This window comes from Mauremys reevesii, linkage group 5 (assembly GCF_016161935.1).
Source record: "Mauremys reevesii isolate NIE-2019 linkage group 5, ASM1616193v1, whole genome shotgun sequence".
Classification (NCBI taxonomy): Eukaryota; Metazoa; Chordata; order Testudines; family Geoemydidae; genus Mauremys; species Mauremys reevesii.
The window spans coordinates 98,631,756-98,642,378 of NC_052627.1; the positions used below are offsets into that span (position 1 = coordinate 98,631,756).

The 10,623-nt window shown below is 41.1% G+C and overlaps 1 long non-coding RNA gene across 1 annotated transcript; it reads right to left on the reverse strand.

The window, feature by feature from the left end:
* Nucleotides 1-1,326: 1,326 nt before the first annotated feature.
* Nucleotides 1,327-8,787, reverse strand: LOC120406897. Its single transcript, XR_005599644.1, has 3 exons — nucleotides 8,774-8,787; nucleotides 7,736-7,818; nucleotides 1,327-2,045 (listed from the first exon to the last, which is right to left on the reverse strand). It is a non-coding gene; the product is annotated as an uncharacterized LOC120406897 (long non-coding RNA).
* Nucleotides 8,788-10,623: the final 1,836 nt, after the last annotated feature.

Here is a 10,623-nt window from a genome sequence, read left to right on the forward strand (position 1 = left end):
CCACAAATTCGACCTAAGTTAAATCGAACTACTCTTGTAGTGTAGACATACCCTCAGAAATTACTGAGGAAGTGAAAATGCAAAAGAAAACCCTAGCTAGTTCTGCTTATCTGTTCTGTAGGTATTATTATTATTTGTATTGTAGAAGTGCCTAGGATTTCATGATGTATCTGGGCCCAGGGCCGCCCAGAGGGGGGGGCAAGAGGGGCAATTTGCCCCAGGCCCCGCGTCCCGCAGGGGCCCCCATGAGTGTTTTCCGGGGCCCCTGGAGTGTTTCCCATCTTCCCGCGGCTCCGGTTGAGCTCCCGCAGGCATGCCTGCGGCAGGTCCACCGGAGCCCGGGACGAGTGGACCTCCCGCAGGCATGACTGCGGCAGGTCAACCGGAGCCGCGGGACCACGGCACCCGCCGCAGTCATGCCTGCGGCAGGTCCGCTTGTCCCGGGCTCCGGAGCTCAACCGGAGCCAAATGCCGCCCCCCAGGGAAAGGGCCGCCCCACGCGCCTGCTTGGCGCGCTGGGGTCTAGAGCCGCCCCTGAGCGGGGGCCCCCCACCACCGAAGACCCCGGGCCCCCGGAATTCTCTGGGCGGCCCTGTCTGGGCCTGACTTTGCTTTGTACAAACACAGAACAAAGAGATGGTCCCTGTACTGAAAGACAGGAAAGGTGATCGAGTCTGTAATACTTTAAAATACTACACATTGCTGAACTTTATAGCATGATCCTGCAACCCTTACTCACACAAGTAATTTTTTTTCTACGGGAGTAAACTCAATGGGCTACTCATCAATAGGACGATTGCAGCTGAAATTACATGAGTATGTAAGGTTTAGTCACGTAGTGAAGTTTGCAGGATTGGTTTTTAATTTTACAGTTGGCAAAGCATATGGAAGACACATATATTTGCACATAAATGTAGAATAAATTTCATGGCATCATACAAATTATTTTTCCAGGTCCTAGCTCTAGTCTGAAGAATTAATATGAGGAAGCTTGAAGTATACACAGCCTGTTGACAAGATTTAATTTACAATTGCTCCTATTATATTATCTTTACAAGTACAAAATGTCTTTATAATGATTATAAAATAAGATATATGTCAAATAATGCTCACGTTTTTTAAATTATTTGTTCAAAGTCCAAACCCATTTAATGTTTGTTTCCTGGTAAGGAACATCATGCTGCCTTTTTTGTTAAATAATTTTTAATAAAGTGAACAGCTTATAAATGTACATATTCATATTAAGAAGGTATGTAACAAACTGAAATATGAGTTGAGCACTACTGAACAAGAAAAATACTTTCCAGGAGTAGATTATTTCCTACCTACACTATGCAGTGTCATATCTGTAGTTAAAAAATGGATCATTTATTCTTCACCTATTTCTTTTCAGGTGGCAGCATTTTTCTTTAGAAAAGTGAACATGAAATGTGATTTGTGAAATCTGTGCTGTAAGGATAGTATAACTGCTGTCACCAATTTGCCACCTATTTCTCCTAAATTTAGGATCTTCTCCAAGCATACATATATCCTATTGCGTTTTTTTTCTTTATTTTATTTTTTACATATGCAAAAGAGCAAATATCACAAGGACTGTCACCCCTGTATATACACATCAGATTGAACATTAATGCTTTGCCAAGTTAAACGTAAAAACAGTTGGCTAATGTTACATAGTCCCAGATCAAGGTATTTTCCCTTGGAATGCTTCAGGTCTTGTTCAGATAAACTCCCTTTGACACATACCAACTACCACGAGTTGTGGTCTGAGTCTGAACAAGGATCACATCTTAATCCCCTAAAACAAATTAAGAAACAAAACAGCAGTTGTTCCAGTTATCAGCTTCTTAAGAGTCTCCTTGATTCCCTTTACAGTTGTCAGCATCTTGGAACTTGTAGTTTCCAAATCTTGCATCTTCTTTGAGCCCCAAATGTACTGAAATGAAGACACTCAGCTGATGATTAGTTACTGAATCGTCCTCTTTCATGTCCTATTTCTCAGTTTGTTACATTTCTTTCAACCTCACTCCATGATCCTGAAAATGCTTCAGCACAAAATAAATGTTATTCTTTTGAATAATCCCATAGAACTGAGTGTACGAGTAAATTTTCTCACGTGCTAAAGTGTTTGAGGGATCAGACTTTCAAATTACATAAGAAATACTCCCAAATATAGTTCAGCTATACATAAGTAGGCTTGTCAGAATTATTTTTTTATTTTTTTCTAAATTTGATGGATAGTATCAATGTTTATTTTTAAGCATCTTTTCTCTATTTTTACTGTGTTACATTTTCAATTATGGGAACTTATGTGGTGGTCAGACAATAATTATTAATGACAGTAGACACTAAGGTTCAAAAGGCTAAAGCTTTATAACCATTAAAACACAAACTGTCGTCAACACATGTTAAAATATACAAATTAAATATCCCTAAATCAAACTCTCAGTTCTCAAGCACCATTTTTCTTTCTTTGCTATTCTGTACATTTTGATTATCAATGGAAATATTTTTTCCTCAGTGTGTGTGTGTATGGTGAAATTGAAATTTACCAACATTTATCAATACAAATCGAATCTTTCCAGGCCTATATAAAAGTTATGAAAAACTTTTAAACAGAGATAAAATGAATTTTAGGGCTTGTTAAAAAATTATTCCTCACAATTTCAAAATTATTTCCATTTTGCGTGGTTCAAAAGAGACCAATTCTTTTTTTTTCTTTTTCTAGAAATTTTCCATATGTTTTTACTGCAATTATTACCAAAATTGTTTTGGAATTTTCTTTGTTTACCAAAAAGATGGACCTGAGGGGGAAAAAAGGAATATTTAGATAATGTTGACACATTTTTGCAAAAACATATTTCTTTGCAAAATGCAATTTTTCAAGCAACTTTTGATGTGAAAATTTGTTTAGACCTAATAACTGTATTTGGAAAGTGCTACCTACAATCTGTACTGATGTTTAGGACTACATACAGCATTATATAAACCGATTAAAATACAAACAAATATAATGTAAAAGTACCCTCACAAAATTCCAACAGGGAAAATGTTAAGGCCCACATCCACAAGTGGAGTTAGGTGCCTGAATCTGGAGTTTAGGCATCTTAGGGCTGGTCTACACTACGGGGGAAAATCGATCTAAGATACGCAACTTCAGCTACGTGAATAACGTAGCTGAAGTCGAAGTATCTTATATCGAATTACCTACCGTCCTCACAGCGCGGGATCGATGTCCGCGGCTCCCCATGTCGACTCCGCTACCGCCATTTGGGTTGGTGGAGTTCCGGAGTCGACAGGGGCGCGTTCGGGGATCGATATATCGCGCCTCGATGAGACGCGATATATCGATCCCTGAGAAATTGATTGCTACCCGCTGATACGGCTGGTAGTGAAGATGTACCCTTAGGCTCTTTGCAATCCACAAAACCCTCACTCAACTGCCACCTAGTCCTGCAGGAGCCTAAACTCACTCAGCGCCTACATTTCTGTTATGAAAGTTCCTTAGGTATATGTTCACTGTTACCTCAGTCAGCCAGCTGAAAGCCTAAGTCGCAGTGTGATCCTCAGACCATGTGAATATGGGTATTGCCTTGCCTATCTCTTCTTGCTTGCAAGGTGCAATCCAATAGGCATACTGTGAACATGTTTACATCCACACAAAATGAAGATGGAGGCAGCAGCCACCGTATAACCTCTAGTATAGTAGTAAGGGTATTCACCTGGGATGTGGGAGACCCCAGTTCAATTTTCTTTCTCTGCCTGTAAATGGGGATGGGCGTGAGAAATGGGATTTGATCAGGCATTTCCCATCTTTCCAGTGTGTGCTGTAACCACTGCACAATGGGATATTCTGATCTGGAGCTTTCTTGTTGAAGCCATTCCACACTATTTAATTATTAAATAATTTAATATGCCTTGGGCCAAAAAGAGTGAGAATGACCCCATTGTTCAGTAAATAGGGAATTTACTAATGTCCTTGTGTAGATTCAGGCCTAAAGAACTAAAACCTAGAAAACAGATCAAAAATATAATTCACATCACCAAAAACTTTATTAAACTGATAAAGTTTCTACAATGTCAAACCCACCCACATAAGCCTATAAAAACATTGAAACCTGCTAAGGGAATCTGCTTTAAAGATACCTTAACACCCACACATCACATTAACCACTGTCATTGATGGACTCCACATCCCTAAACAGAACTTCTGTCTATTGGAGGAACAATGAAACACAAACCATTCCATATTAATCTAACTGACCGCTTAAAGCAAAACCTTAACTCCTAAATCAACCTCATTGATATTAAACAAACAAACTCTGGTTAGTGTCAGTTAAGCTGTTGCAGAACATACCCCTCCCTCCAGATCTTAAAAGCATGGAAATAAGAAGTTAAGAGGAAAAGACTTGTGCATTCCTTTCAACCTCATATTGTGTATAATGTTGTCAATAACACATTCAGCACTCCATAAAACTTTCACTTTTATCTCCAATAGATTCTCAAAGCAATACATATCTCAACTTCATCAAACTTGCTCTCTAATGCAAAACTTTAATGGTGACCTCAGGCTTTTATATTGATTATATAAAACAAGAGCAGCACGTCTGACTCTGACATAGTCCATGCATTTGGGAAGTTATTCTGCTTTAACTCTGCTGAGGCCCCTGTTAAGGTTTTGCATTAGTGTCACAGACTTTCATCCTCTGTGGATTAAGCACAGCAATGGACGAATCACACACCTGCTGATCAGTGGGTTATACAAGCAAAATGTGTCATGAATGACAAATGTGATTCACAGCACAGCTTACAGATGACCAGAGTTTTTTAGTTTTAAATAGGTCTTCTCACTATGTGAATAATATGTAGAGTTTGAACTGCTTGATCTTGAGTTTCCTTGAGCTTGGTCTACATTAAAAAACTTAGGTTGACATAGGTATGTCATTCAGGGATGTGAAAAATTCACACCCCTTTCTGTTATAGCTATGCCAGCCTAACACCCAGTGTAGACACAGATCCAGTGAAATAGCTATACCAATGTAGTCTCCATAGTGTAGATATACCCTTAGACTCTTACCAATTAGGGCTTGTCTACACTTACATTTTATAGCGCTCTAACTTGCTTCAAAGCGCTAGTGTACATAGGCTCCGAGTGCTGGGAGCCGTGCTGGGAGCTAAATCCCTTGTGGAGGTGGATTACCAGGAGCTCTGGGAGAGCTCTCTCCCAGTGCTTCTGTGCAATCATACTCGCACTTCAAAGCGCTGCCGCAGGAGCGTTCCCACGGCAGTGCTTTGAAGTTTCCAGTATAGACATACCCTTAAATTACAGGAGTAATAGGTATTCCCTTTCTAGATTAGCCACTGATGGAGCATTTGACACACATTTTACCAGTGTGGTACACAACTGTTTACTAGCCAGCACTGTGATCAAAAAACCTGGATTCTGCTCCTGACCCTGGAGATGGAGTGTGGTTATTTTGGTTTGAAATAGGATAAGCCAAACTGGTTTAAGCCATGTCTACACAGTGGCACAACTATAGTGTTTCAGCTATGTCTCTGTAGCACTGTGGTGTAGATACTTACTGTATTGGAAATTCCTCTTCCATCATTGATGTAGGTAATCCATCTCTCCAAGAGATGATTGATAGAAAAATTCTTCTATTGACCTGAGTGTACTGTGGCGGTTTGGTCGACCTAAATATGTCACACTGGGTGTTAAATTTTTCACAGCCCTGAATGATCTATTAGGACAATCTAATTTTTAGATGTAGACCAGGCCTCAGATTCGGGCTTGTCAGAGATCTGGGCTGCAGTCACCTTGCATAAGCTCCCTGCCAACTTATTTACAAGATAGGGGAGGAGTGTTCAGCAACACTTCTCCAATTGTCTTCTAGGGTAGGGTTTTTGGTCCTCGTCACTAATAAGGGTAGTGAATTAGAAGAAAATTTAAGCAGCATTTAGATTAAGTGAGATTTGAAATCCTGGTCTCTTTTCTAGCTCAGGGAACTTTTCCCTAGATTATACTGGTAGAACTGGTGGTGGGAAATGTCTCTCATGTGATACCATTTTTTACAGACTTCTCTGGAAGTGTGTGAAGGCATTTGTGCTACAGCAGATTTGCTGTCACATTAAAACTTGGCACATTTGCTTTGGTGCACATATTTCCCATCATGGCTAAAAAGTTTAATAAAATGTGCTTTTGACAAATGCTATCCATTTATAACTACCATTCTTCAAGTCAGTCCATGATGAACCAGCAATGTGGCCAAAGTGCAGGTCCCAGACTGTTTTAAATATCTTGTAAAATGGACACAAAGAAAACAGGCAATCTAATGAGAAAAATCATCCAAAGGGGGTGATAGTTGAATTCTTCTCATTATTTCTGTATCAGTTCATTTTTCATCAAGCCACCATGAAAAGTCAAATTTGCTCAAAGTTTATATTCTATATTTTGACTTTTGACATTTCAGTGTGTTGTTTTTATTTTAAAAAAATACAAAGTAAGGGTTTAAAGCTCTTGTTAAAACTGAGCTATGTAGCACAACTTTAATGATGTTTAGGCATAAAGACACCTTTGACGTTCCCCTTGAGTCCTGTACCAAACAAAGCCAACTGGGCCTGAGGATCAGGACATTCAGACAGGCCTAAATGTGTAAGAAAGTGGAGAATCAGGCCCCCAATTAACACTGATATTTGACTACCTGAGATGGCAATAAGAAAGCTCATATTAAATCATAACTTTTGTCAAAATAGCAATCCAACAGGTGTGGTAGGAGGGGGACTTTTTTCCCCCTCCTACCACACAATCTAAATACCGTGTTTGAGTGATAGAACATATAGCAAAGGCATGTTGCCAAAGATGACTATTAATTTTATAAGTAGAGGAAGCTTAATGTTAAAATTATCAGCTTGACAACTAAGTGGTATTATAAAATCTACTGACATTCTGTTTAGAAAGACGTTGGCTTTAATTTGGCTGCAAACCAAACATAATATGAGATTTTAAATATGAACTAAGGCCATTTTATATGCTACTAATTGGCATGAAACCACTTAAATGATACACTAAGAATTTGCTGAATTAAAGACCCCAGGAATAAGACCATGACAGCTATGTGGTTTGTTGGGAGTGCCAAAATTTAGAGACCAGACATTTAGGTAAGTATTTCTGAATCTCTGGGATTATGGTAAAAGACACTGAACCCTTCATATCCTCTCAAAATCCAAAACACAATTTGAAGATTTTTATCCTTCTCATCTTGGGCCCTGTAATGGGGTACACTCTGCATCCCTTCAGATTTGGCCTCTTGACCTCTCTCCTCCATAAATCAGGGACACTTCAGATTGGTGCCACACCCATTTTCTTTATTTTTGATCAAGTCCCCATCACCAGTCTCCAACTATATACAGGCTTTTTACAACAGCTTGGCCTACCACAGGCCTGGCCAGCAAAAGACTAGGAGACTTCCACCTCCCTCTGAGCCTGACCTTCCCCTTCTGGTCTCCACCCACCCTACTCTCCCTTCCTCCCAGCCTTATAGCTCCTGCTAATGAGGGTGGTAGCTTGGTCAGTTACCAGCAAGCATCAGGCTATCTACACAGCCCCAATCCAATCCCACTGATTAGCACTGGAGTGGTAGGAGCTGGTAAAGGCCTCTCTAGCAGCACCCTGCCACACACCTCCCCTATTAAGCCACCACCAGTGGGGGCCTGGTCTGGCCCCTTCTCCTCTTACCTGGGAGGCTGCTCTGGGGAAGCCCGCTGTTGCCCACTGTGTGGTCCCCGGGGTCTTCTACACATGGCTGGTCCATCTCCCAGCTGCAAAAGGTCCACTTCATCAGGGAAGGACCACCCCACAGGTCTACTGCTACCCACAGGTCCTCACACCAGTCACAGCCTCACGGTCACCATCCTGGCTGCTCCCCCTTTTCAGCCTGCAGGGGATCGGAATGGGCCTGTACTTCGCCCTAGCTGCCTGGGGGGGGGGTGTCTGGCTCTCCCTGCCTGGAGGCTCCACCTTCAGGCCCTCCCTCCTCTCAGACTCTGGCCCCTTCCCTTGGGGTTCTATCATGGGACACTCCTTTGGTCCCTCACCCTCTATTTCTCTCCTGTCTTCACTCTGGCTCTCTTGTCTAGGGTCTTTCTCTCCTGTCCCCCTAGGGCTGCTAAGCATTGGGATCTCCCCTCCCTTCTTGCTGGCGGGGGGTCCCCTTCCATTGCTTCTTTTCCACTTTGGGATGGGGCCCCAATCTATCCCCAGTACCACAGGGTACAGCAACCGCTCTACCACCCCCCACCCATTGCAGACAAACTGGCCTCCAACCTCCAGGGGCACCTGGGCCACAAGGCAGGGCCTCCAATCCCCATGGATGCACTCTAGCATCATTTTTTGTCCTGGGGCTAAACCACTGGGGCTCTCTGAATGAGGGAGCAGGCCGAGGCCATGTCCCCTAAGCCTTGCCACTCTGCCTGGTGGGACTGCTGAAAGGCATGCAGGGTTTTCTGTAGCTCCTCTCACTGTTTAGATAGCCACTTCACAGTTCCCTCCATCCTTGGGTAGCCATGTCCTGGCGGTCAGACAAGCCCCCATGTGTAACAGGGAGCATGTCATGCCCCTTCAGTTCAGCCCTTCTCCCCCTCTTCTGAGAGACTCAGGCTGGTGCAACACCCATGCTCTTTATTTGTGATCAAGTCCCCACCACTAGTTTCAAACTATATACAGGCTTTTTGGCCCACCACAGGCCTGGCCAGCAACAGACTAGGAGACTCCCACCTTGGGCTGGGCTGGGCTGGGCTGGGCTTGCCTCCGTGTGCTCCTGTGCCCCCCTGCCCTTCCTCCCAGCCTTATAGCTCCTGCTAATGAGACTGGAAGGTGTGGTAAGTTACCAGGTAATCATCAGCCTATCTACCCAGCCCCAATCAGGGGGATTTGATTGGGGCTGGAGTGACAGGAGCTGATTAAGGCCTCTCTAGCAGTGCTATGCCACAGGCCTCCATTATAAAGAATTGTCTGCATTAAAGCAAGTGAAAGAACATTTATAATAACATGGTAATCTTTTGACTAGTAATGAGAATGTTAATATACCTGTGGTACTAGTTAATGTGCAGTAAGGAAAAAGGAGAATCATTAGTATCAGAAAAATGTTAGTAATGTGTTTGTTTTGTTTGTTTATTTATTTATTGGGCAGAGGTTCAGTCAAGGTTCTTGGTTTTTTTCTTAATTATGATTGCCTCTGGAACATATAAATATTAATGTAATTTGGAAAAAATATAAGCACTTCATTATTTAAAAAAAACAGTAAACGTATTCAAAGTGGGGAACACTCACTGAGATAGGATAGAATGGTGGTGAAGGTAACAAAATGACAGCTGCTTGTCCAGAGAAAGTAGAAAGCCATCTTTCTGCATCTTTTTAGTTATGCAGGGTTAGGCACCCCTTTATTTGTAAAAGAAGAAAGCATTGGACTCACTTTTTAATATTAGTGGGAAAAATGACTTGCTTATTATTCTTTGAGATTGCTATAACTGTAGTGTTCTGCATTAGCACTAGAAACCAATATTCTCCTGCACTTTGCAACTTCAGTAGTAAAGATTTTTTCCAGGAGCTAATAATCAGTACAGTATACTTACATAAGGAAGAACTCTCTAAGGTACTGAAGATGAAAACACTTCAAATTTATTGCTAAGTAATTTAGCAGTCTCTTGGGGAAATTGAGTGACTGCTCACAGTATAATCCTATCTGCTATTGAAAATGTTAACAATACATTTGTTCTTAATTGTGAATTATTAGTGTAGATTGCATAATCATCAATAGACTGATGGCTTTACTTTTTGTGATTTAGCTATAGTTAGATTTCCTTCATTACTTCATTTTTCATTTATTAAATAGTTACCTCATTCTAATGAGCATCCCTCAGGCTTGACATAGTATAAAATATGCAATTTACTTTCTGTAGAAAGAGAGAGAGAGAGAGAGAGAATGTTGATCCATTGTTTTAACTACATATCCCAGAATACTGAAGAACTGGCAGAAATTTCTTATGCCAATGAAGAAATCATTGATTTATTCAAGTTGATATTTCAGTTCTTTTGTATCACCTGCATAATGAAGACCAGGTTGTTTGGATAGCCACCTGAAGATTTGTGCATAATGTTATGAATAACATCTTCCCTTCCATTCTACATTTTAAAATACTTGTTACATATCCTAAACCCCATGTTCTTAAGCCTGAACTGAATTCTTAAGGTAAGGCACAGGGCAAAGAGTTAACATTTCAGACAAATAAGGAAAGAAGCATGATTGGTAGGGTGTGTGTGTGTGTGTATATATAACCTATAGTATATCATACCAGTGCTGTAGAAATTAGCAGTTGCCGTGTTAATCAAGTCGTCATGGTGTGTGGATGTAGGTATCTTTGTGTTTATTTTTATATCTATATAGATATAAAGAAATAAACAACACATACAAGCAACAGCTTAAAGTGGATCTCTGCTATTTTTACACACCATTTTCCACTGGAGCAGGTAGACTTATTTGCATATTTATTACATATATTTTATCCAGGATGTACGATGCCACGTCTCATTGACTGTCTATTCCTACAACCAGCCAAGGTTATTAT